The following is a 24,992-nucleotide window of genomic DNA, read 5'->3' as shown; positions in this document are numbered from 1 at the left end:
TGCCTTGCAGGCTGGGACCCGGTTCTGCTGCAGCACTCTGAGAGCAGCTCCCAAGCACAGCGGGCCAGGTTCCAACCTGTGCTGGCTCAGAGACGGAGAAGGGCAGTTTGCCCCTTCCATGTCCAGGGCTGCGGAAGCTGGTACTGGCCAGAGGAGCCCCGAGGGCTGCCCTGAATTGTACCTTGTTGCAGTTGTCACGGTGGGCCACTGCAGGGGCACAGAATAGCCTTCCTCGGCCATGCAATATCCCCTGTGGAGGCAGAGCTGGCTCTGCACTGGGCATGGAGCTGCTTGGGCTGGGAGGAGGTTACACCTGCCCTTCAGCCTTCCTGCACCTGCCTCACTGCCCTAAAGGGCAGGAGAGCAACCGCAAACTCGCCCAGCGAATCCAGCATACACAGGACTCGCTCCATAGAGTTCATTCCCTTCCCCTTCAGTCCTGCCTTGCACACCCCTGGTAGCACTGCCTCCCTGCCAGGCCAAACCTGCTCCAAGCCCTGGAGGGCAAACACACCCCAGTAACTCCTGATTCCATCCTAACCACTCAGCAGGGCCCAGGCAGCCAGAGATGGTCTTGGAGTAACAAGCGCTATATGCAGAGGGCCAGCAGCAGCCCGTCTAGGAGTCATGACTCCCATCTTCCCCTTGTAGGTCTGGGCCCAAGGCAGCAGTGTGACGGGGAGGGGAACGTAGCTGCAGTGGGCAGGACACAGGGGGCTGCTGGAGTTTGGAGGTGGCTGTTTGGCACAATTCTATCCCGTGTGTTTGTCCCACACTCCCCTGGTCTTGCAGCTCAGGCTGTGAGGCGTGCTATGATGTTTGAGAGCCTGAGCAAGAGCCACCCTGCACTGCACGGCACCCCTTGGCACCTCTGCTCTGGCCAGTCATGATATGTGTTTGGGGAATACTGAAGCTGGGTTAAAGAAAAACCTGTTACATACCTGCTCAGTTACTGTTGTTCTTTGAGACGCGCTTACATATTTCCATTCCACTCTAGCGGTCTGTGCACCAGGGCACTGAAGCTAGAGAACTTTTTCCCAAAGCAGGACCTGTTGGGGCAGCACATAGAATCATAGTGGGGGCAAAAGACATATCTGGCTTCAAGACTAAACTCGATAAGTTTATGGAGGAGATGGTATGATGGGATAGCCTAATTTTGGCAATTAATTGATCTTTGCCTATTAGCGGTAGATATGCCCAATGGCCTGTGATGGGATGTTAGATAGGGTGGGATCTGAGTTACTACAGAGAATTCTTTCCTGGGTGCCTGGCTGGTGAGTCTTGCCCACATGCTCAGGGTTTAGCTGATCGCCATATTTGGAGTTGGGAAGGAATTTTCCTCCAGGGCAGACTAGCAGAGGTCCTGAGGGTTTTTCACCTTCCTCTACAGCGTGGGGCACGGGTCACTTGCTGGAGGATTCTCTGCACCTTGAAGTCTTTAAACCACGATTTGAGGACTTCAATAGCTCAGACATAGGTTAGGGGTTTGTTACAGGAGTGGGTGGGTGAGATTCTGTGGCCTGTGTTGTGCAGGAGGTCAGACTAAGGTCAGAAGGGACCATTATGATCGTCTAAAGTCTATGATTCTATGATTCTAACTCAAAGAACAACAGTTACAGGACAGGTGCAAATGTCACTGATGACGACATGACCCAGGAAAGCCGCTGATGCTGCTTGAGCCCTTGAAGAGTGTGCTAAGACTCACTGAGGTACAGAGACATTAACAATGTTGTAACAGGGATGAATGCAGGAGGAAACCCAATAAGAAATCCTCAGAGAGGTACCACGTTTCCCTTTCATCCTTTCTGCAAAGGAATTGGAGAACTAAGGAGATCTTCTTAGTTCTGTCCCAGGACAAAGCTCATGCTCTATGAACATCTGAAGTATGGAGTTTTTCTTCCTCTTTGTGAGAATGAGGTTTCAGAAGAAAGGTGGGCAAGTAAATAGTCTGATTCATATAAAAGTCTTAAAACCATGTTAGTGAGGAATTTGGGGTGTGGCTGCAAGGCCACCGTGTCCTTGAAAAAACCTGTATAAGGAGGATCAGCTATCAACCCTCCTAGCCAATGTAATAGCTATTAACAAAGCTCAGACAATGGGCAGGTAGCCATGGGCTCAAAAAGGGGGCCTCATCAATCATGAGAGGACTAAGTTTACGCCGCAGGATGGAGCTGGTTCTTTAATAGGTGGGGAAAGCCTGTCCAAACCTTTTAAGAACTGGGTCACCATAGGGTTGGAGAACACAGACCTGCCGGCTATGGGCAGATGGAACACAGAGAGCAACCAGGTGAACCCCTACTGAATAGATTGAAAGGCCTCTATCTTTCAGGTAAAGGAGATAATCCAGAGTAAACTGAATGGGAACTTGTGAAGGAGAGATATCTGTCCACTGGGACCAAAGGGAGAACCTCTTCCACTTGCACCTGGTAGAGGACTACCTGCTATTCAGAAGAACATTCTGAACTGCAGCAGATTTCAGCATGTCCTGGTTCTGAGCCAAAGCGCAACAGAAACAAAAGAAAAATAAGATGAATGAAAACATATCACAGGTCACACTAACTGACTCAAAACTTTTTTAAACTGTTTACACAAAAAAGCCTTTACAAGCGTTTTCTAAGCAAGGCACAAAAGGAAATCATGAGATGCTCACGCTCACTCCAGCTACTGACCACAGGCAGCATGAAGGAACTGGGGGTGGAGAGGAGGGAGATTAGGGCACTCTGCCCCTTTATACTCTTGGCTGGCAGCATGAGCGTGAGGAGGACAAATGCACAGCCCCAAGGGATACTGCTATGGGAAACAGCTCTCCAGCTTCGGTGCACTGGCATGCAGACACCTGGAGTGGAATGGACCCGAAGAATAGCTGGGTCAAGCTAAGCCCAGCAAAGAGGGCAAGGATGCTGATTGGAAAAGGAGACACTGGACTATAAAGTGGACAGAAAGTTGGCTCAATTGTTGGGCTCAACGGGTAGTGATCAATGGCTCCATGTCTAGTTGGCAGCCGGTATCAAGTGGAGTGCCCCAAGAGTCGGTCCTCGGGCCAGTTTTGTTCAATATCTTCATAAATGAGCTGGAGGATGGTGTGGATTGCACCCTCAGCAAGTTTGCAGATGACACTAAACTGGGAGGAGAGGTAGATATGCTTGAGGGTAGGGATAGGATACAGAGGGACCTAGACAAATTGGAGGATTGAGCCAAAAGAAACCTGATGAGGTTCAACAAGGACAAGTGCATAGTCCTGCACTTAGAACGGAAGAATGCCATGCACCGCTACAGACTAGGGACCGAAAGGCTCGGCAGCAGTTCTGCAGAAAAGGACCTAGGAGTTACAGTGGACGAGAAGCTGGATATGAGTCAACAGTGTGCCCTTGTTGCCAAGAAGGCCAATGGCATTTTGGGATGTATACGTAGGGGCATTGCCAGCAGATCGAGGGACGTGATCATTCCCCTCTATTCAACATTGGTGAGGCCTCATCTGGAGTACTGTATCCAGTTTGGGGCCCCATACTACAAGAAGGATGTGGAAAATGTCCAGCGGAGGGCAACAAAAATGATTAGGGGACTGGAACACATGACTTATGAGGAGAGGCTGAGGGAACTGGGATTGTTTAGTCTGCGGAAGAGAAGAATGAGGGGGGATTTGATAGCTGCTTTCAACTACCTGAAAGGGGGTTCCAAAGAGGATGGCTCTAGACTGTTCTCAGTGGTAGCTGATGACAGAACAAGGAGTAATGGTCTCAAGTTGCAGTGGGGGAGATTTAGGTTGGATATTAGGAAAAACTTTTTCACAAGGAGGGTGGTGAAACACTGGAATGCGTTACCTAGGGAGGTGGTGGAATCTCCTTCCTTAGATATTTTTAAGGTCAGGCTTGACAAAGCCCTGGCTGGGATGATTTAGTTGGGGATTGGTCCTGCTTTGAGCAGGGGGTTGGACTAGATGACCTCCTGAGGTCCCTTCCAACCCTGATATTCTATGATTCTATGACACTCTGCTGTAACGTTAAGTAGAACTCCGGGGCAGGCTGGCTGGAATGAGAGATCTGCACTTTTAATTAACAGACAAGTAAGCAGCCAGCTCAGTCTGAGTCTGCTCAGACTTCTTGAGACAACAAATTCATACTTGGAGTGCTCAAAGCTTAACTCAGCCATCAACAGCCACCCTCCCACTTACACTGAACCATTGTATATGCATAATCTTTCCCATGCTAGTCCATGACACCCATCCTTCCTGCAGAGCGCAGATTAAGAAGGTATTTAGCTATCATTTTTCCAGCTCTTAGTGTGCAATTCACCCCACACAAGGCATAGGCACCATTTAAGTCCCATGTAAGCACATAGGAGTGAAACTGTCCCTTAAAAGAGTTGGCCAAAGATTTTGATGGAACAGATTTCCATTAGAAAATGCAATTCCATTGAAATCTAAATGCTTCACTGGAACATGTCTCTTGAAAAAATTTTTGACAGAAAAATGTCATTTTGACTTTCTTGCTTTGTTTTGATAGTGTCAAAATATTTCACTGTGGCTTTATCATTTTGATTTATTTTGTTTTAACTTTTATATTAAAATAACATTAATAATTACTATATGCATGCATAATCTTTTATTATGTTTAATATTTATATCAATGTTTTGACACTATCAAAATGAAATAATTTGATGGTCCCAATTTGAAATTTTTCAGACTTTTTGTTTCATGGGAAATTTCAGCTTTTTGAAACCTAAACCCATGTATCAGAGGCCTCTTCCTACTACAAGCAGACTTAAGGCCTATGAGCTATTGCTCTGAAACTCTAGGGAAAGCCTCTGACCATTTCATCAAAGTCATGCCAAGAAGAACATAAGCTTACCAAACCTCAGGCCTGGGCATTTCTTGGCTTTTACCCACAGACCCCAGCCAGTCCTAGATTTGGTTCTGTCTGGTCTGCTGACACTTGCTACTGGGGAAAAGGGGAAACAGACCCATCCAGCAATGGGTCTGTACCTCCAACCACCCAACCTTTCCAATCTGACCACAGAGTGCCTGCTAAGGAAAGAACTGTGATTCTGGCCTGGAGACTATCACCTGCCTATGGCCAGTCTGAGGAAGGAACATCAGTTCCTTCCCCCTTGTCCCATCTCCTGTGTTTTCTCATCTGGGCATGTCTGCAGATGGGGAAAAGGAACTGACAAAATGGGTAGCTTTGTAAGTAGCTGCAAACATGCTGGTTGTGTCACCTCTTCCATTCCTTCATTCCCAGGAAGGGCAAAGAAACTGGGTTTGTAAATTGTCATGTTCTTTGCCTGCCTATGGCCAGATCTCCAGCAGGGTGCCACATCCCCATCCTCCCCGCCTCTGGGGGCCTGGTGCCCAGCCAGGGCACCCACCCCTGCTCCAGGGTCCAGATCACAGCAGGGCTCCATGCCCAGGGCTCACTTTCCAGCAGGGTTCCACGTGCTAGGGGCATGGCGGCTGCTGAGCCTTCTCAAATCTCTGGCCCTTCATGCCACAGTGGGAGCTGCCTGGGCACTGAGCCCATTGCTAACATCTTTCATCAGAGGCTTTCACAGCCCCTACAAACCTTCCCGAGGGAGCTCAGGCCCAGGTCAGGGTTACAGATGGGGACACCAAGGCACACGTTGGGGAAGTGGCCAGGCATATCAGTCACTAGCAGAGACAGGAGAAAAGCCAGGAAAGTCCCAGCCCACGCACCATTCCCTAGACCCCTTTCTGGGGTCGTGGAGCTGCAGCATTTGTCCGCAGGCAGGCTGTGCAGTGCTCTGGACCTGGAAACTGCACGGGCAGGCTCACTTTCCTTGTTTATAAACGAAGATAACTTGCCTGCCAAGTACTCTGGTGTTTGCAGGAGCCCCCTTCAGCCCTTGTAACTCTAGGAACACAGCCAGGGGTGTGATACAAATCTGGCAGACTCCTTCCTTCAGCAGCTGGGGTTATTTCTGGGAGGCTTGGGAGGGGCCAGACCTGATTGGCCAGGAGCTGTAATAAATGCCTGGGCGGCAGCACCTGCTCTGGGTGTGGGGGCTTGGTAACAGACAGCCCAGGGGCAGCGGCACTGCAGGAAGCTGCACGGGGGCTCCCTAAGCAGCCTTTTCCTTCAGGTAAGGAATGCTCTGATTGCTGCTTAGCTGCATCTGCTCCCACTCCCCTTTCTAATCTCCCCACCCCGCCAGGGCCCTCAGAGTGGAGCTGGGCCCTTCTCACCAGCCAGGGAGCAGCAGCAGCTAGCCCTTATGGGGCTGACTCTGTATTTGCACTTGGGCTAGCTTCTCATCTGGAAAGCGGAGCTGAGAGGGCTGAGTCCCTTAACTGCCAAGGAAGTGGCTCTCCAGACAGCGTAGCTGGCAGTCTGGCCTCCTAGCCCCAAACACCCCTGGGAGGTGACAGCTGCTACTCTAGTCTCCAACCTAGCAGACCCCTTAGAAAAGCATCAGGACCAGTGCCTGGCAGACATTCCCCTCCCCTCGGGGGACAGGCATCCTGAAGGAGGAGCACCCTGGAGCAGCCGGAAGGGTACCGACTGCCAACAAGGCCTGGCAGTTCTGCATATTTGGAGGGAGCCCTGGCCCCAACGGGGTGATGAGTGAGGCACTTGTGATGCTGCCCTGCCCCCCCAAACAGCTGAGTGGTGTGATATTCTCACAGCTGCCAGGGGGTGGGGCTTGGCCATTCTGAACTGTGGTCTAGCCACTGGGGGGTGTCGCTCCACAGAGACAGAGTCAGTGGGCACTTGGCCCAACATTTTCAAAGGTGCCCACTGACTGTCCCTGGGCGCTGGAACTAAAGCAAAAGCCGAGGGAGCCTGAATCTTAACTCTGCCTTTGGCCAGAACAGGTTGTCTTGGGTGGCAAACTCAGTGTCCATTTTGAAGCACTGTTGCAAGTACAAGTATAGCCTGGATCCAGGCTTTTCCAGCACCCCTGGCCTAAAGCCCCTTTCTGAGCAGAGCTGGACCCACCTGAGCCCCCTTTCCACCTGCCCAGGCACTAGGGCTGCTGCTAGACAGGCAGTGCGTTCACTCTGTGCAGCTCCATCGACGCTGGGAGGGTTGGAGTCGGCCATGCCTGGGTGACGGGGTCCAAACAGACGGCTGTGTGTACATATATGAGCAGCGAAGGAACTTTTGTTATTGACACAGGTGCGCAGTTTGTCTGAGGTCAGGAGGGAGCCTGACGCTCCCTTGAAAGCCCTACTCTGCATACTGAGTTTTGGCTGGGGTGGGCACATCTGCAGATTGTGCGGAGGGTACATGCATGGACAGCATTAGGCAGAAGGAGGACACTGCCCTGGAGCAATGCCTGGACCTGCTCTGGGCAGATGGTCTCTGCTTTTACTCTGCTGGAGCCAACTGGCCCCAGAGACCTTGCCCATGACCTGTCCTCAGGACTCTTGCAGACTGAAGAGCTGTATGCAGAAACACTGGGGTTCTCCTGGGTCCATCGAGAAAATCCACTGGGGCTGGGGACTGGGTGTTTCGAGACTATCTGATTGGTTCTCAATGGCAACAGTTCTTTCTGTAACCTCCTCCATGTCTCTTCTGCTCACCATTTTTCAAACTTGGAAGGCTAATCTCACCCCGTTTCAACCCATCATGTGACGTTAAAGACTAACTCCTAGATTATATCCTTAGAATAACTACATCCTCTCCTTTCTTCACTGCTTTGAGCAGTGGAGATACTTCAGATATCCCCATTACCTATAATCAGTGGCATCTGAGATAATATAAACAGGGCCATTCACACCTCAGAGCTATTATTTCAGGCTATCTGCAAACTCAGGCAGTCATCACTGCATCAGTTACACCTGGGTCATGTTCTGAAGGTTTTCTCTGCAGCTATAACACTAAAGAGTTTTTTTTTTTCCTCTTAAAAAGGAAAGCTGGGACTCTGGAGAACATGTATGTGGCCTGCTGGCCAGCGCTAGGGAACACTCCACATTCTGGGAAAACACTGCTGCCACTCACGGGGGCTGGGACCACCTGAGTGTCATATGTTGGGTCTTCCCTGCCCCTCTGGAGGACAGAATGTGCTGGCTGCATTTCTTACCACCTCAGCCAACAAGGAGAGGCATCTACATAGCTGCCAAATCCCTTCTGTGGCTGGTGTCACTCGCCAGCTGGTCTGTCTCCATGCAGACCCTCAAGGGGCAGCAGCAAGAGAAGAGATCCCTGGATGGCTGCTTAGCAGGTGTAACTGGAGCTATCCCTGCACTGTGGCATGGCTGCATGAGATTTCAGCTGGGCTATGAAAATGCATGGCAAGGCTGCCAAACAATTGTCCTACAAAACGCATGGCACTTCCATGGCACATGGGCAGCCCTGTGCCAGCTCACAGTTGGGATTCTGGTGGCATACTGTTTAAACCAGGCAAAAATCCAGCTTCACCAAACCTGCACTGTCCAGGTGAAAACCTCCATGCTGGAGGACTCCATCAGCCTGGGGTCTCTTTGTATTTGGTTACAAAGTCCTTGTCAGCCCACTCATTTCTCACCAAATAAACAGGGCAAGCAACCCTATGCAGAGGTGTCACTTCACTTTCTAGCTGCCCATTGACAGATGCCTCCGCTCTAGTCGGAGTTCTGACGGCCCCTCACTCCCTTTGTTTTTCCTCGCAGGGCTCTGGGAAGCACCCAGAACGGCTGGTCAGCGTGCAGGGTCGTTCCATTGGCTTCTTCTGTTGTGAAGCCTGATGTGACCATGAAGACCAAACTGATTAGTCAGGATGATATGGAGACTCCAGGGCCATGCCAGGCTGAGGCAGGCTCCCCCAGGCTTGGAAGCATCAACTCCATGCTCCTATCTAGAGTTAAATGTCTACTTCAGCCCCACAAGCTAGGGGTGCATTTGGCCAGTATTGAGCAGGGACCATCCTGCCTGGAGCCTGACTCATGCAAGCCTGGCAGCTGCCCCTGGAAGAAGCTGCTGATTGCCCTAGGAATAATGATCACCATTTCACTAATGGTCCTGCTGCTTCTCTGGCATTACAAGTGCATCATCGTTGACCGGTACTGTGAGGGGAACAGTGAGGTGCTGCCCCCCTTATTCAAAATTCTTCAGAGAAAAGGGACATGAAACTAGGTTGGGGCCTGCTCCCAGAGAGACCACGCCCCTGCCTGCAAGAAGGATGAGGTGGACCTGTGCTGAGCAGTTGTGACCGGGACTCTCCTGGGGACAGCAGCCTTAACTAGGAATGTGGCTCCTGAGCGAATGGATCCATTTGCCTGGACAAATTCGGCAAGCTTGCTTTGGCAGGCTCTTGTTCTAGTTACTGCGTAACCTTCTCCCACGCATGTACTTGCTTTCCCCAGAGCCTGGTGAATGTAGCATTAATAAACCATCTCTCAAGTAATGTAACATTTTGATTCACACTAAATTTAATGATCCTTCCAAGCTGTAGTTCTGACTGAATGGCGTGTGGGGGGGGGGAGTCGTCCCTCTTGCTCTGAGGGGCACATCTATACCCATTCTGGGGCCTGGCATGCTGGGATCACATTGTCTAGGGCTTCTCTGCTTACTAGGGTCCAAGTGGTTTGTCACAGGCTTGTCCTTTTCAAGGCCCTGAAAACACCTTGTACACCACTCACAAGCCCCCTATATTGGCCCAATAGTCTAGGCTGGATTTCCCACTGGCCCTGTGTCATCATTCACACCAGTACAGAAGAGCAGTAAAATACTACCACTGAGCATCTCGCTAGTTACACCTCTGCAGAGGTGTGAATGGAGACCACAGGGGCAAGGCCATGAAGAAGCAGGTTGTGATTCTTAGAGTGTAGATGGCTACGGTGGAAGGGGGTCTAGAACATGCATCTGGTCTCTACTCATCTCTGTGGAATTGAAGTGACACCTGCCCTGACCAGAGAGATTTGTATCTGCTGAACCACCTGTAGACATGACCACCTAATCCATGTTAGGCAGGACCTGCTAACTACAGTTTTGTTTTTTACCCTCCATACTTGTCAGTGTCAACCCTGCAGCCTCACTTGCTCTCAGAACTTAACCGCATCAGCCCTAGCTGTGGGGGCAGCCTGCTGGAGCAGGTCGGAGAAGGGAGAGGATGGAGCAAAGCCTGGCCGGGGCAGTCCTGCACCCTTGTGATCATGTGCCCTATAAGGCAGCCCCAAGCACCGCACATGGAAATGCACCAGCCCCTCAGTGGGGCAGGTGTAAGCCAGCTGCTTGTCGCTGTGCCCAGCCAGAGCTGAATCAGCAGCTGTGTCAAATTCTTCGCTGCTGTGATGTTGTTTTTGTGGAGACCGAAAAGAGAGGGGCTCTCCCAGTAACAAAGCTAAGAATGAGGTGCTATTGGCCAGGGCTCTGGAGGGTGACTTGAGACCTGGGCTCAGTTCCCAGCACAGCCACAGGCCTCCTGGAGGACCTTGGACAAATCACCGCATCGACCCGGCCTCTCCAGTCTCCAGCGGTAAATAACTCGGCAAAACGCTGTCTGGCAGCTGGGGAGGGGCTCATGTGCTGTGGGGAGGAGGGCTGTAGAAGGACCTAGATAGAAAGCTGCATCCCCCTCCAAGGGGAGGTCTATGCTGTGATTACACACCCACAGTCAGCCCATGCTGGCTGACTCAGGCTCGCAGGGCCGGGGCTGTAAAACTGGTGCAGCCTCAGGCTGGAACCTGGGCTCAGGAACCCTCCCCACTTGCCAGCTCCCCAAACAGCTACACAGCAATGTTAGAGCTGTAGGCTGAGCCCTGCAAGCCTGACCCAGCGGCCAGGCTATACCCTGTGTAGCTGGTGAGCTCACAGTGCAGGCACTTTGCCCCTTGGCCACCTTTCTAAGCGTGACTGTCCAGTAAACCTGAGGGGGGGGCTCCAGCAGGAGTGTCCAGAACATTCAGCCAAGGGCCCAGAGCTACTTCTATCTAGGCACCAAAGGAAGTGACCAGACTTTCAAAGGAGTGCAGCCTGAACAGTGCCCGCATCCCAGGGGGAGCAGCTGGGCTCTCAGAAACGACTCTCCAAGTGCTCAGCATCGACAGCGGGAAGCTGACCCCAGGTCGTGTGCTGCCTGCCCGTGCTCCTGGCCCAGCCTCCACCTCTCCTCCTACTTGCAACAGTGGTGGCTGCTCCCCTGGAGGGTAACTCTGGGTTGTGTTGGTGGATTAGCACAATCAGAACTGTGGAAAGCTCCTTCCGCTACTAGTCCCCTCCCCTGCTGCCTTGTTTACCTGGATCGTTGCCTAGTTGCCTCTTTCCCTACGCCCCAATTTAATAACCTCCTGGACACACACGGGTGTGTGCGCACATGCTCTCAGGCCCACTCGCCTTTCCCTCCCCCAGCTCCTTCGGGAAGGTTTGCTGGTTTAATTTCCCACCTGCTGCTAACGCAGTAGCCGCTGGCCTGGTTTCCTAACAAACCTGCCGCAAAGCTGCTGAGCGGCCATGCCCTTTGCATGAGGAGAGCAGAGAAGGGACCCAGAAACAAACCTTGCTTTAATTGCTAGACCCAAGAGCTTTCAATGTGGTACCCACGGGGAGGTGAGGTTGGTACAGGCTCCCTGCTGAGGGCTTTCCTGGCAAAAGCATTGGTCTGTTGAGTTTGCTGTCAATTCACTTCTTCATAAATGGGCTCCTCTTCCACGCTGGGGGGAAAAACACAGGTCAGTTGCCCCTGGTGCTCTGTAAAGTGCCTGCTGCCACTGTGGGTGTGATGTGTGTATGTATAAATGTCACCTGTGTTCCGTGTTGCACAGAGCTCCATGGGAGCCAGCTGGTTCTTTCTGAACAATTCCTTTCTCAGACCTGACAAACTTACTATACCTAGTACACCACTTTCATGATATTTATCCATTACAGTTAGTGTGTGAGGTCTCCACTGAAAGCTGGTCACTTACCAATACTCATCATTGTGAGATGTGTGTACAGGTTGTATTTAAGGAATAATGTAACTATGCTGAAAATTATGGTCTTGGGGAGAAAAAGCAGCAGCAGGGAATCCTATGTCTTGGTGATGGCCCATTCAAGCAGGAAGGAATCGTCACCTCTCCCTGACTAGCCAGTTATGTAACATGTTACTCAATTGTCGACCACTGCAACAACCCAGAAAAGTCAATGGAAAACCATCAAAGATAACGATAAAGATCAAAACCACTTGGCAGTGAGGAGGAACAATATTACAGCGAGGGGATCACTCTGTCTGTGAATCAAGACAAAGGTCTGACTTCCATATATCACAGGGTGGAAAAAGACCCTTTGTATCCATTCACTGAGGGGCTGCCTCATGAAAGAGTGGGTTCTGGCTCCTTAGGGCCAGCAAATGCTGCAAAAGACTGAACTTTGGGGGCAAGAGTCTACATTATTAGATAGGAGAGGGAACTATTAAGTATCAGTCCTAGTTTGCATTTTGTTAGTTTGTACGTAACCATTGGTTGCCAGCACTCACGCTTGTTCCTATTTGAATCTCTCTTCTTCCTTAAACAAATGTCCTTTTGTTTTACTATAATTGAACTCAAGTGCTGTGTGGGACACAGGAGCAGTGGTCTATGGTAAAACCACTAAACTGGAGTTCACTGGCCCTGGAATTTCTGTGGATATCCTGTGATCAGGAGCAGGCACCCCAGGGGACACTTCGAAGGGACTCAGGGGCTGGGGTGCATCTATTGGCAAGGGACAGGACTGCGTTTGAAGGGCTGATAGTGTCAGGGAGCTGACATGCAGCTGGCACAGGCAAGACTCCCTCACATTGGAGACGAGTGGCAGGAAGGTGACTCTCAGCACCGGGTGCCCAGAGAAGCATCACACTCTGCCATGCAGGTGGGGTTTGTTTTGCTCTAAGTTACCCTAATGCTTGTGGCTGCTGGGTTCAACAGAAGCAGCTGGAGTCTATACTTCCCTTGAAGCTGTCTATGGATCTCAGCAAATTCCCATTCTTGGTCTCCCTGGTTTCTCTTGTACATCACGAATTCACAGTAACATACCCACACTGAGAAATACCACGTGCCCCAAGGCTCTGGCTGGGCTTTTCAGAGAAACCATCTTGCAGTTCTGCTAGGAGAAATTAACCACCAAGGTTTGCAACTGTCCCCGGGCAGGCATGGCTGTAACCGTCAAATGCTTTGAAGTCAGCACAGGGAAAGATGCTGATCTAGTGTTCATAAATAAATCCCCATACATCCATTTCCTCTGCCGTGCACATCTCAGGGTTGTTCACTGACAGGATCTGCAGCTTCCTCCCTGTGTTTGCAGGGTAGTTGTAGCCATGTTGGTCCCAGGATATTAGAGAGACAACATGGTGGAGCTAATATGGTTTATTGGACCAATGTCTGTTGTTGAGAGAGACAAGCTTTCGAGCCACACAGAGCTCTTCTTCAGGGCTGGGGAAGGTACTTCCAGAATCACAGCAAAATTGAAGGTGGAACAGAGTGTTTAGCATAAGTAGTTAGCACATGTTATAAGGGACCATTCAAGGTAGAGTGGTCCGTTAACAGCTCTGCAGTCATAGGACAAAAAGAGGGGGTTAGTGGGTTACAGAGTGGTGTAATAAGCCAGGTGTTCCACCATGCACCTTGCTGGGAGTTCCTTCCCCAGCTCTCTCCTAGGTGTCCTGTATTCCTTGAAACACAGATGGTTGTTCTGTCCACAACCTTGACAGACCTGGACTTCACCTGGAATAGTCCCCTGAAATCTGTGTTAAATGCTAAACAATTTGTTCCCCCTGTATTTAACTTTGTACATTTCCCAGACCTGAAGAAGAGCTCTGTGTAAGCTTGAAAGTGTCCGTCTCTCACCAAACAGGAGCAGGTCTAATAAAAGATGACATTCGCCCCCTACCTTGTCCCTACCTTGAGATTTCCCTACCTTGTCACGCTGATATTTAGGTGGAATAGAAACAGAACCTGAGGTTTTCCCTGACATCCACTGCTGAACTGGAAGAAAACACCTCAAGAACAGACTGTATTCTCGTAGGCTGGGGGTGGGCAAACTACGGCCCACAGGCCACATCTGTCCCGCGAGCCGTTTTAAGCCAGCCCGCGAGCTGCAGCATGCAGCTCGGCCTTGCTCCGATGCTCTGCCCAGGGCTCTGAATCGGGGGCCAGACCACACAGCTTGGCCCCGCTCTGGCTGGGTCGAGACCGCACCATGCAGCTCCCGGAAGCCATCGCGTGGCCCTGCTCCGGCTCCTATGCACTCCAGTGGGAGCTACAGGGAGCAGTGCCTGCAGATGGGGCAGAGCGCAGAGCTGCCTGGCCACGCCTTCACATAGGAGCCGGAGAAGGAACATGACATTACTTCTGGAAGCCACTTGAGCAAAGCGCCGCTCTGAGCCTGCACCCCCTGAGCCTCTCTCCAACCCCCTTGCCCCAGCCTTGATCCCCCTCCTGCTCTCCAAACCCCTCAGTCCCAGCCCAGAGCACCAGCCTCCACCCCAAACCTCTCATCCCCAGCCCCACCCCAGAGCCTGCACCCCCAGACAGAACCTGCACTCCTTCTTGCACTCCTGCCCCAGCCCTGATCCCCCTCCCGCCCTCCGAATCCCTCAGCCCCAGCCCAGAGCACCATCCTACACCCCAAACTCCTCAGCCCCACCCCAGAGCCTGCACCCCTCCCACACCTCAACTCCCAATTTCGTGAGCATTCATGGCCACCATACAATTTTTATTCACCGATGTGGCCCTCGGGCCAAAAATTTTGCCTACCCTGTCATAGACACATCTACTCTGTCTGGGTGACCCTGCCAAAGTGATCCATTTGGGCTGTTTTGGGTAAAAATTCACTTTAGTCTTGCATACAGAGGTAATAAAATGTTATCCTTGTTGTATGACTAACAGGCAGCAGAACTGTACTTAATAGGGCCTAATTGAGTGGGGGGGGGGGGTCTCCCGAGACTTAATCTCATTCACTAAGCCGGAGGCAGTGATGCCCAATCCAAGCACAAGTCAGAGCAAGTGGGGCAGGTGTTCTTACAGGTTGGTGCACCATTTGACCTGCCAGAGTTTAAAGATCGATCAGACTCAAGTCAGAGTCCTTGTTTCTTTCTGCTCAGTGATCACTCGGCTGAACCTCAGATCTGGGGGGGCGGGGGGAATGGGACAGTGTTCCACTAGCCCTGAGGTTCCCCACTACCCAGTGAAATCGCTAAGAAAGAAAATCTCTATGAAGTGGGCAGAGTGGTGGACCCTGAGAACACAGAGCAGAGGCAGCAGGGGCATTGCTTGACCCTCCCTTCAGAGGCGGGTGGTGAACCCACATGAATTTTGGGACTTTGCTGACTTTGGACAGCCACTGTGGGATGCAGCGGTGGGAAAGGGGAGTGGCATGCTAAAGGGACATTTGTCAATTAGACTTTCGTGCCCCAAGCTGGGAAACTGACTATTGCCCAAGATATGGGGGGGGGGTACTTATGATCATATACTTTTGAATCATTGCAGTGTTTTTCCAAACTAATACTGGGCTTCCTCTCCCTTTTCACAAAAGTTTTCTTTTGTTATGCAGACTCAGTGCTTGCAAGTGGGAAAATATTGCCTCTTAGACGTACTGAGGGTGGTGTTTAGTTTTCCCAGATTCCACGGTAGGGCTTGAGCCGGTTCTGTTTTGTAATGTTAACAGGAACCCCTAGTCATCAAACCCGGCCCCTGCTGCTGTCAAGTCACCGACACCCCTGGCAGAAGCATTCTAGGTGTAAGAATTAGAACCTTGGCTTCAGCCCAGCAGGCTGCAAAATGCAACCTTTGGAGCGGACGCTGGTGAACGCTGGAATGGCCTGGGGCACATTAGAAGTAACTCTCATGACATCAGAGAAGAGCAGAGTCAGACCTACTGTATGACCCAGCAGAGCCTGTGCCTCCTGCTGCTTCCAGAATAGCAGCTGGTAGGATAAAGGCTGCAGCCACCACCTGCTCTTACCCTTAATGACCTCTCAGAACTGACTCAAAAGCCAAAGCGTTCCCCAAAACTTGGGAAACATCTTGCACAGGGATCAGATTTGCATTTCAGAGAGTTGGTGCCACTCCCATCCAGGAAAAGCAGGAGTGGTACAAAGAGAGAAAGGACAGTCTGTATCAATCTGGAGAGCTTCATATGGTAACCTATAGGCCCTGCTGTATCACAGTGCCCCTGTCAATAAGGCCGGATTCCATTTTCATGGAAATGAAACTATTCCCCTCCAAAAATGCGTGAAGGAAAAGAAGGTTCTGATGTGCTTTGAATTCAAGCCCTGAAGGGCCAAGGTGGTCAATGGGATTTTAGGAAATGCAAATCAGGATCCTCCTAAAGATTGCAAGAGGAAGAGAAAACAAAAACTCCTTGCAAAGCCCTGTGTTATATTAGTGTTATTTATTTGCATTACAGTAGAACCTAGGACAGGTGCTGGACAAACACAGAACAACAGAGACCGTCCCTGCCCCTAACAGCTGACAATCTAAGTTAACCAAGGCTGAGCAAAGGGAAGAAACCCATTATTACTGTGCAGGATTTGAAGAGCTAGAGCCCCTCCAAACAGGATGATGCATTGACTTAACCCTTCTCTTCCCAATCAAACGCAAGTGGGATAGATCAAAAAGAAATAAGGGGAAGGGAGGAGGTGCAGACCGTTCTGAGACATGAGGCATGGACTTTCAGAAATTCAAGCTGAAAAGTTGTGAGAAGCCCTAGCAGCTTTTTGTTTAAGAAACAGGAAACGTTGTCCCTCTCTGACGTAGGATTCCGTCATCCTTTGTAACCGCAGCTTTGTGCTGGCCAGACACAGGGAGTCTGAATAGCCCATGCCGAATACACTTGGCTTTCATTTAACATACCTGCCACTGGATTTGGTGACTGAAGTGCCTCACAGAGAGGGATACTGATTTCTGGCCTTCCAGGAGGAGGTAAGAAGAGGAACGACAGAGACACTCACTCAGGGGCAAAAAGGGGCAACCTCCTCCCCAAACCATGCTAGGAACCGAATTAGGCCAGTGGGAGCCTGGGGAGAGGGTGTCAGGCAGCACACAGACGGAAAGCAGCCAGGGCAGAGTTACAGGTTGGGGACAGAAGCCCCATTTCTAGTACTCACCTTGGGGAGCGGTTCAACTCAGTAAGGGTCTCACGGACCGGCTCAGGAAGGGCTCTGGAACAGACAGAAAAGAGTGCCACAATGTTCGTCAGGGCAGCCCGGGGAAAAGCAGGGAGCTGCTTCCCATCTTCTACCAGAGAATCAGCAGCCAGCAGGGGGGTGCTTTCCTCATAGCACCAGCTCCAAGGGGAACTGATGGGGCAGCAAACCAGGGCTCTGCTAGGAGGCAGGCGTAGGCGACTTGTGCCCCACCTGTATGTACTGTACAGGCTTCAGCAAGCCCTTAGGAGATGCTCCCAGGAGCTGAATTTCCACAGCACTACAGGGAGGATCAAACGTGACAACCTAACAGCACGAGCGGCTCTGACCGCACGGCCCACTGGGCAGCACAGCTGTCACAGAGTAAGGGCCAGGGCAGTCACAAGAGGTTTTGTCTAAAAAGTTTCCTCCCTGTCTCAGTCAGACCTGTCACACCGAGCAGCTGGCAGAGGTGGGGAAGCAGATGCTCTTCTCCAGTTACATTGAACAGACACTAATCGTGAGGGGCAGGGAGAGTAGCCGTTTTCCAGGGCATCTGTCCCTGCACACTGTGAAAATACTGTACAGCCCCTCCTGCCTGTTCCCTTCCACCCCTGCTTTCCTCCATCGTTCTCTGGGGTTATCCCAGCCACCCCCATTCTTCCCTTTCTTTGCCCTCACCCCATGCCCTACACGCCACAGAAGAGCGGAGGTGATAGTAGGGCTATGCAGTGAGGCCCTGATGGCAAAAACTGATGGTGGTACAAATAAGCCCAGGTTGAAGTGAAAGGCATTCGTGATGACCCCAAAGCTCCCCAGCCCAGCTTCCCTAAGGGGTCCCAAGGCTCCAGCATTTCCCTTGTGCTCTGTAGGGGTGAGGAAGGTAGGTTTGTCTGGCTAGGGAGCTCTGGTCACACAGGGAGTGCCATGCTAACTTGCTGGGGGGCTCCCTTTGATGTAGCACACCCTACAAACAGGCTTCAGTACAGGGCTGCATCACTGGCAGAGCCCGGCCCAGCAATCAAGGGGCAGAAAGGCATGTCACAGCCTCCTGTCTGCAAATCCTGCGCCACCTCCCATGGTCGCTTGTTTCCCCAGGTCCATTCCCCTGGGGAACAGCAGCCAGGAGAATGGCACCTCACTGCCAGACTCTGTGGCCCCTCATGGCTGCCCTAGAATTGGCACTAGATTTAGACAGTGGATGCTTCCCTAGAGCAGCCCATAATACAAAAATCAATCCTGTTTCTGTAACTCCCGAACTGTGACCCTTACACTAGATGCTGCTTCTTGTAAGTGTTTTGATCCTTGCCCTAAATCTAATGGCTGCCAAAGCTCACCTACAGAGAGCCCATCCCGCTGCCCCTTCGCCTTTCCTGTAGGGATGGAGTGCATTCTGATTGGATGCTTCCAAACTCTTCTCTCCTCCCGAGAGTGATGCTGACAGAAAGAGTGGGGACAGCCTCAGGGAGAAATGGGAAGCCGTGCTTTCAAGACAGCAACAGATGACAGGAGTGATTGTGAGCTTGTGCCATCCAGATTCTACCCTCTCTGGTCCCTGTACCCTCCTATGCCTTGTTCCAGATAATCAGGATGATACCATGGGAACCTGCTGCAACCTTTTCCGGAGTTTCTTTAACTCTGTTGTGTATCAAACTGGCTGATGTGACCCTCTTGGATTGCAGTGATGTTGCAGCAAAGGTGGCTCTATTTAGTTTGCGCTCATGGTTATGCGGGAGGACTGCGTACAGCACAAGGACCAGCGTCTGCTATTATATATACAATAGGGAGAGCTCCTACTTTGAGTCTTGGTGAGCCTCATTAGTTGTATTAAGTCAATATTCAGTTGTAAACTTTTGAAAGAACAACCAGAACTTTTTGTTCAGAGTAACGAACAACATCCATTCCCGAGGAGTTTGGCACTCTGAGGTTCTGCTGTATACAGAATCTAGAAGCCATTCCCACACCTTCTGTCAGGTTTAATAACGATAAGTGGCACCTGAGGCCTGAACTACCCATCAATGCCCTTTACAATTTTGACTATCCCATCTCAGGCTACCGGGTACCTCCCGCCTTTCCTTAGGAACTGGCTGCAGCACCAAAAGCTGCTCAGGTGCTTACATTTTTGGCCACTCATATTTGTTCAGAGGACTTCGTTTCCTGAAAGATAAGAGCAAAAATATGTGAGATGCGTCTCCAGTGCTGTTAGGATATAGATATTCAGGCCTGTCTGTAAAGGCCTAGACTCTAAGAATTTAGGTGCAGTCTTATCACTTGGCTAGTTATAGAAGTATAAAAGAAAGAATCAAAATCACCTTCTGCCGGTGTAAGAGCCTTCTCTCACTGTGACAGTCTGAGGCCCTGTTCTTAGGCTAAGGCCTCTGGCTAAGCAGCAGAGGCAGCCATAAGCTGGGAAGCGACCGGTCACAGCCTCACATTCCAAACTAGTCACATTGAAAGAAGGTGCTATTGGGCTGTTAGGATACAATCCTGTCCTGATAATGCCTGTCACCTCCAGAGAAAGGGAAGTGCCTAGAACCCAGGTTATGAGTTCAATCCTTGAGGGGGCCATTTGGGATCTGGAGCAAAAATTGGGGATTGGTCCTGCTTTGAGCAGGGGGTTGGACTAGATGACTTCCTGAGGTCCCTTCCAACCCTGATATTCTATGATCAGGCTATGTAAAAGGAAACTTAGTTTGATAGCATCCTGTCTGGCAAGAACTCACTTATCAATAGCTGGGATGTGAAATCCTCACTTCTGTATTGTTTTCTCATTATAGTTCCCACTTTGCTATTCTTTATTTGTGTGGTCTCTGGCCTGTGATTGTTTCTGTCTGCTGTATAATTAATTTTTCTGGGTGTAAACTAATTAAGGTGGTGGGATATAACTGGTCACATAATCATGTTACAATATGTTAGGATTGGTTAGTTAAATTTCAGGAAAATGATTGGTTAAGGTATAGCTAAGCAGAACTCAAGTTTTACTATATAGTCTGCAGTCAATCAGGAAGAGTGCGGGGGGGGGAATGGGGGGGGGGGAATTGGAATCATGTTTAGCTAAGGGCAGGAATGGGAACAGGGCCACAGGTAAGGCTCTGTGGTGTCAGAGCTGGGAAGGGGGACACTAAGGAAGGAAACTGGAATCATGCTTGCTGGAAGTTCACCCCGTTAAACATTGAATTGTTTGCACCTTTGGACTTCGGATATTGTTGCTCTCCGTTCATGCGAGAAGGACCAGGGAAGTAAGTGGGTGAAGGAATAAGCCCCCTAACAAGTGCCCTGGACCGTAGCCCCAAAAAAGCCACACCCAGTGGGAAATAGCCCACAAATGGGCTATCAGGGGCCAAGCCAGGAGCCTGCAAACTTGTTCATAGTTCAGACAACATCTTAACTGAGAAACTGGCTCATGGCCCCATTTCTCCCTCCTTGCTTGCAAGTGCTCACCCCACCTGCCCCTCCCCACCCCAGGGCCAGGCCTCACAAGCCAACCTCCCCTCCCGATGTGGATACACTTAGTCCCTGACCCTGCATGCATACTCTGCCCTACCTTCCCCATTTGTAAGGATAAGGACTGCGGGAGAGCTTCCAGTGACCATGTCAGAGAAACCCTGGCTGCCATTTCAGTTTAATTTTGGGGGGGGGGGGCAACTTTAACTGTGATTCCAGGGGCTACTTAGGCACCTAAAAACTCTAGGGTTTTGGGTTTGTTGGTTTTTTGCAGATAATAACTTATAAATTAGCTGACAGGAGCACTGTATTTAATGCCTATAACAAAGAAAGAAAACTATATATACAAACACCAAGTAAAGCCATATTTTAAGTTTATATGTAAATTTAGAACAATCAGGAGATAACACAGCATGATATTCCCAATCCCAATCTTTGAGGTACCAGTTTTGGAGCCTTAATACAAGAACTAATCACTTTAACTGGTAAATAAAATTCATGCAGAATATTTGCTCAATATCATTGTCCTTGCAACATCACCCTCAAGGACCCACAGACTTTTTTTATTTTCATTTATATTACCTTCTGGAAAATTATAAACAAGCAAATATATGCACTCTTAATTTGTATATCTCATTTCTCCTTAAAAAGTTATGCAGTCTAAAGTAGTTGAGTTTCCTTTCAAACATGGAATAACTAAAAAATTAGAGAACAAATTCCTTTTGACACAAGCTTTTAAAGTGATAACTGGAAAGAAAATATTACAATAGATTGGCCAACATGGGTTTCCTATCAGCTGTAAGACACCTGAAGGTGCATTTCCAGTAGCTAATGTTATCACCTTTTTTCAACAGCAATGTGTTTTCTTTTCTTATTAAGTTAATATGTAATTAGAAATAAAGTCTTAAATATTGTAATCTATTTATACAATGCATTTGATATTTCTCCTGCACAAATGCAAACACACTTCAGTTGAAGGTACTCAACGCGTGAAGATTGAAAATATAAAAACTAGGGCTGTCGATTAATCGCAGTTAACTCATGCAATTAACTCAAAAAAATTAATTGTGATTAATTGCAGTTTTAATCGCACTATTAAACAATAGAATACCAGTTGAAATTTATTAAATATGTTGGATGTTTTCTACATTTTCATATATATCGTATTCTGTGTTGTAATTGAAATCGAAGTGTATATTATTTTTTATTACAAATATTTGCACTGTAAAAATGATAAACAAGAAATAGTGTTTTTTCATTTCATCTCATACAAGTACTGTAGTGCAATCTCTGTCGTGAAAGTGCAACTTACAAATGTAGATTTTTTTGTTACTTAACTGCACTCAAAAACAAAACAATGTAAAACTTCAGAGCCTTCAAGTCCACTCAGTCCTACTTCTTGTTCAGCCAATCGCAAAGAGAAACAAGTTTGTTTACATTTACAGGAGATAATGCTGCCCTCTTCTTATTTACAGTGTCACCAGAAAGTGAGAACAAGCATTTGAATGGCACTTTTGTAGCTGGCATTGCAAGGTATGTAGGTGCCAGATATGCTAAACATTTGTATGCCCCTTCATGCTTTAGCCACCATTCCAGAGGACATGCTTCCATGCTTCATTAAAAAAAAAAGTTAATTAAATTTGTGACTGAACTCCTTGGGGGAGAATTGCATGTCCCCTGCTCTGCTTTACCCACATTCTGCCATATATTTCATGTTATAGCAGTCTCGGATGATGACCCAGCACATGTTGTTCGTTTTAAGAACACTTTCACTGCAGATTTCACAAAATGCAAAGAAGGTACCAATGTGAGATTTCTAAAGATAGCTACAGCACTCGACCCAAGGTTTAAGAATCTGAAGTGCCTTCCAAAATCTGAGAAGGACGAGGTGTAGAGCACGCTTTCAGAAGTCTTAAAAGAACAACACTCTGACGCAGAAACTACAGAATCCGAACCACCAACCTTTTGCTGGTGGCATCTGACCCAGATAATGAAAATGAACATACATCGGTCAGCTCTGCTTTGTATTGTTATCGAGCAGAACCCGTTAGCAGCGTGGACGCATGTCCCCTGGAATGGTGGTTGAAGCATGAAGGAACATATGAATCTTTAGCGCATTTGGCACATAAATATCTTGCGACACCGGCTACAACAGTGCCATGAGAACGCTGTTCTCACTTCCAGGTGACATTGTAAATAAGAAACAGGTACCATTATCTCCTGCAAATGTACACAAACTTGTTTGGCTGAGTGATTGGCTGAACAAGAAGTAGGACCACGTGGACTTGCAGGCTCTAAAATTTTATATAGTTTTATTTTTGAATGCAGTTTTTTGTACATAATTGTACATTTGTAAGTTCAACTTTCATGATAAAGAGATTGCACTTCAGTACTTGTATTCAGTGAATTGAAAAATACTATTTCTTTTGTTTTTTTACAGTGCAAATACTTGTAATCTGTGTTGTAACTGAAATCAATATATTTGAACATGTAGAAAACATGCAAAAATATTTTAAAAAGTGGAATTCTATTATTGTTTAACAGCGCGATTGATCACAATTAATTTTTTTAAATTGCTTGACAGCCCTAATAGAAACAAATTTAAAAATTGAACTTGCATTTACAAACGACTGATCTAAAAGCCTGTTTTGACCACTGGAAACTGTTCAGTCGTATAATGTAACATAGAAATCTTGAGTATGTATCTACAGTGACCAGACTGGATGATTCTTAACCATGCTTTAATGAAAACATCTTGTGGCACTATAGGTCTTAAATGTTATTTAGAAAATAACCATCTAAACAATATCATTTCTACTACACTCTGAAATATTAAGGAAGTTAGTAAAGAGTCCTGTTCCAAGACTGTAACAACCTTGTAGGATTAAGAGCCCTACAGGAACTGTGCCAAAAATAGCCCATGAGTACATAGACTAATTCAAGGAAGAAAACATTTTTATTTTCTGATTGAGAAGCAGAGGTCTGTACAATAACTTCCTCTGATTTCCATCAGCAGCTGAGCAACTGACTTGTATAAGGGAAGCATTGACTATTACACTGAAAATAAAACTGATCAGCTTTGTGGGAAAGACTTAAAGAGATCAGCACTCAGCAAGTTTCTTCTCTTCGCCAAGGCTAGCTAGAACTGCTCTATCCTGGCTCTCAGCCTATCAGCTGGGTAACAGGGAGCTATTTACCCACATAAAGTGCTTTGAGTGCCCCTCTGGTCACAGGACTGCTAGCCCTGCTGCTGGCTGCGGGAGCGGGCAGGCCCACTTACAGATAATTTTCCTGTAATTATTGCAGGAAAATTAGCAGCTGGGTGTTAGGTGCAGCCTGGTGGAAATCAAAATGGGTTTCTAATCGGCGCACAGGCTATCAGTCACCCAGCTGGAGGGGGCATTTGGAAACCTCATTAGACTCGCATAGCAAAGAGATGGGATCCTGGGGGCAGACAAAGCCATACAAATCCCAACCCCAGTCCCAGTGGGGTAGACCCTTGTCAAGGTTCCTTCCCCACTCTGAACTCTAGGGTACAGATGTGGGGACCTGCATGAAAAACCCCCTAAGCTTATTTTTACCAGCTTAGGTTAAAACTTCCCCAAGGTACAAACTATTTTACCTTTTGTCCCTGGACCTTATTACTGCCACCACCAAGCGTCTAACAAATATAACAGGGAAAGAGCCCACTTGGAAACATCTTTCCCCCAAAATTCCCCCAAGCCCTACACCCCCTTTCCTGGGGAAGGCTTGATAAAAATCCTCACCAATTTGCATAGGTGAACACAGACCAAAACCCTTGGGTCTTAAGAACAATGAAAAATCTATCAGGTTCTTAAAAGGAGAATTTAAATTAAAGAAAAAGTAAAAGAATCACCTCTGTAAAATCAGGATGGTAAATACCTTACAGGGTAATCAGATTCAAAACATAGAGAATCCCTCTAGGCAAAACCTTAAGTTACAAAAAGACACAAAAACAGGAATCTACATTCCATTCAGCACAGCTTATTTTATCAGCCATTTAAACAAAACAGAATCTAACGCATTTCTAGCTAGATTACTTATTGACTTTTTACAGGAGTTCTGACCTGCATTCCTGCTCTGTTCCTGACAAAAGCAACACGCAGATAGAGAGAATCCTTTGTGTCTCCCCCCCCAGCTTTGAAAGTATCTTGTCTCCTCATTGGTCATTTTGGTCAGGTGCCAGTGAGGTTGTCTTAGCTTCTTAACCCTTTGCAGGTGAGAGGGTTTTTCCTCTGGCCAGGAGGGATTTCAAGGTGTTTACCCTTCCCTTTATATTTATGACAACCCTCCAGGGGAGGCACAGCTCAGCAGATACCCCCAGTTATACAGAACACAGCTCGCCCGCTCCTGGGCATGGAGCAGCCAACACAGCCGGAGAAACATTTCCCACAGCCTAGAGCCAGGGGATGAGGGGAGCTGCTGGTCCAGCTGCTCGGGGAGAGCCCTGTGCCAACAGCAACTTCATAATCTCAGCCCAGAACTAAGAGCTTTGGGTTCCTCTGGTGAGAGTGCG

At 48.7% G+C, this 24,992-nt stretch overlaps 1 protein-coding gene and 1 long non-coding RNA gene across 2 annotated transcripts in view; one reads left to right on the top strand and one right to left on the bottom strand.

The window, feature by feature from the left end:
- TOR4A (torsin family 4 member A) overlaps positions 1-24,992 on the bottom strand; it is a 96,524-nt gene that overhangs the window by 58,726 nt on the left and 12,806 nt on the right. The window contains exons 5-7 of the mRNA XM_048822431.2: positions 19,130-19,168; positions 16,994-17,047; positions 942-1,049 (exon numbers count right to left, since the gene is read on the bottom strand). The gene's annotated coding sequence lies outside the window, so the exon portion shown is untranslated. The remainder of the gene's footprint in view (positions 1-941; positions 1,050-16,993; positions 17,048-19,129; positions 19,169-24,992) is intronic.
- On the top strand, positions 6,017-9,348 carry LOC142069415 (uncharacterized). Its single transcript, XR_012665237.1, has 2 exons — positions 6,017-6,097; positions 8,610-9,348. It is a non-coding gene; the product is annotated as an uncharacterized LOC142069415 (long non-coding RNA).

This window comes from Caretta caretta, chromosome 16 (genome assembly GCF_965140235.1).
Source record: "Caretta caretta isolate rCarCar2 chromosome 16, rCarCar1.hap1, whole genome shotgun sequence".
In the NCBI taxonomy this organism is placed as follows: Eukaryota; Metazoa; Chordata; order Testudines; family Cheloniidae; genus Caretta; species Caretta caretta.
The sequence above is the reverse complement of the archived record's forward strand: the minus strand, read 5'-3'. Positions and strand labels throughout refer to the sequence as shown.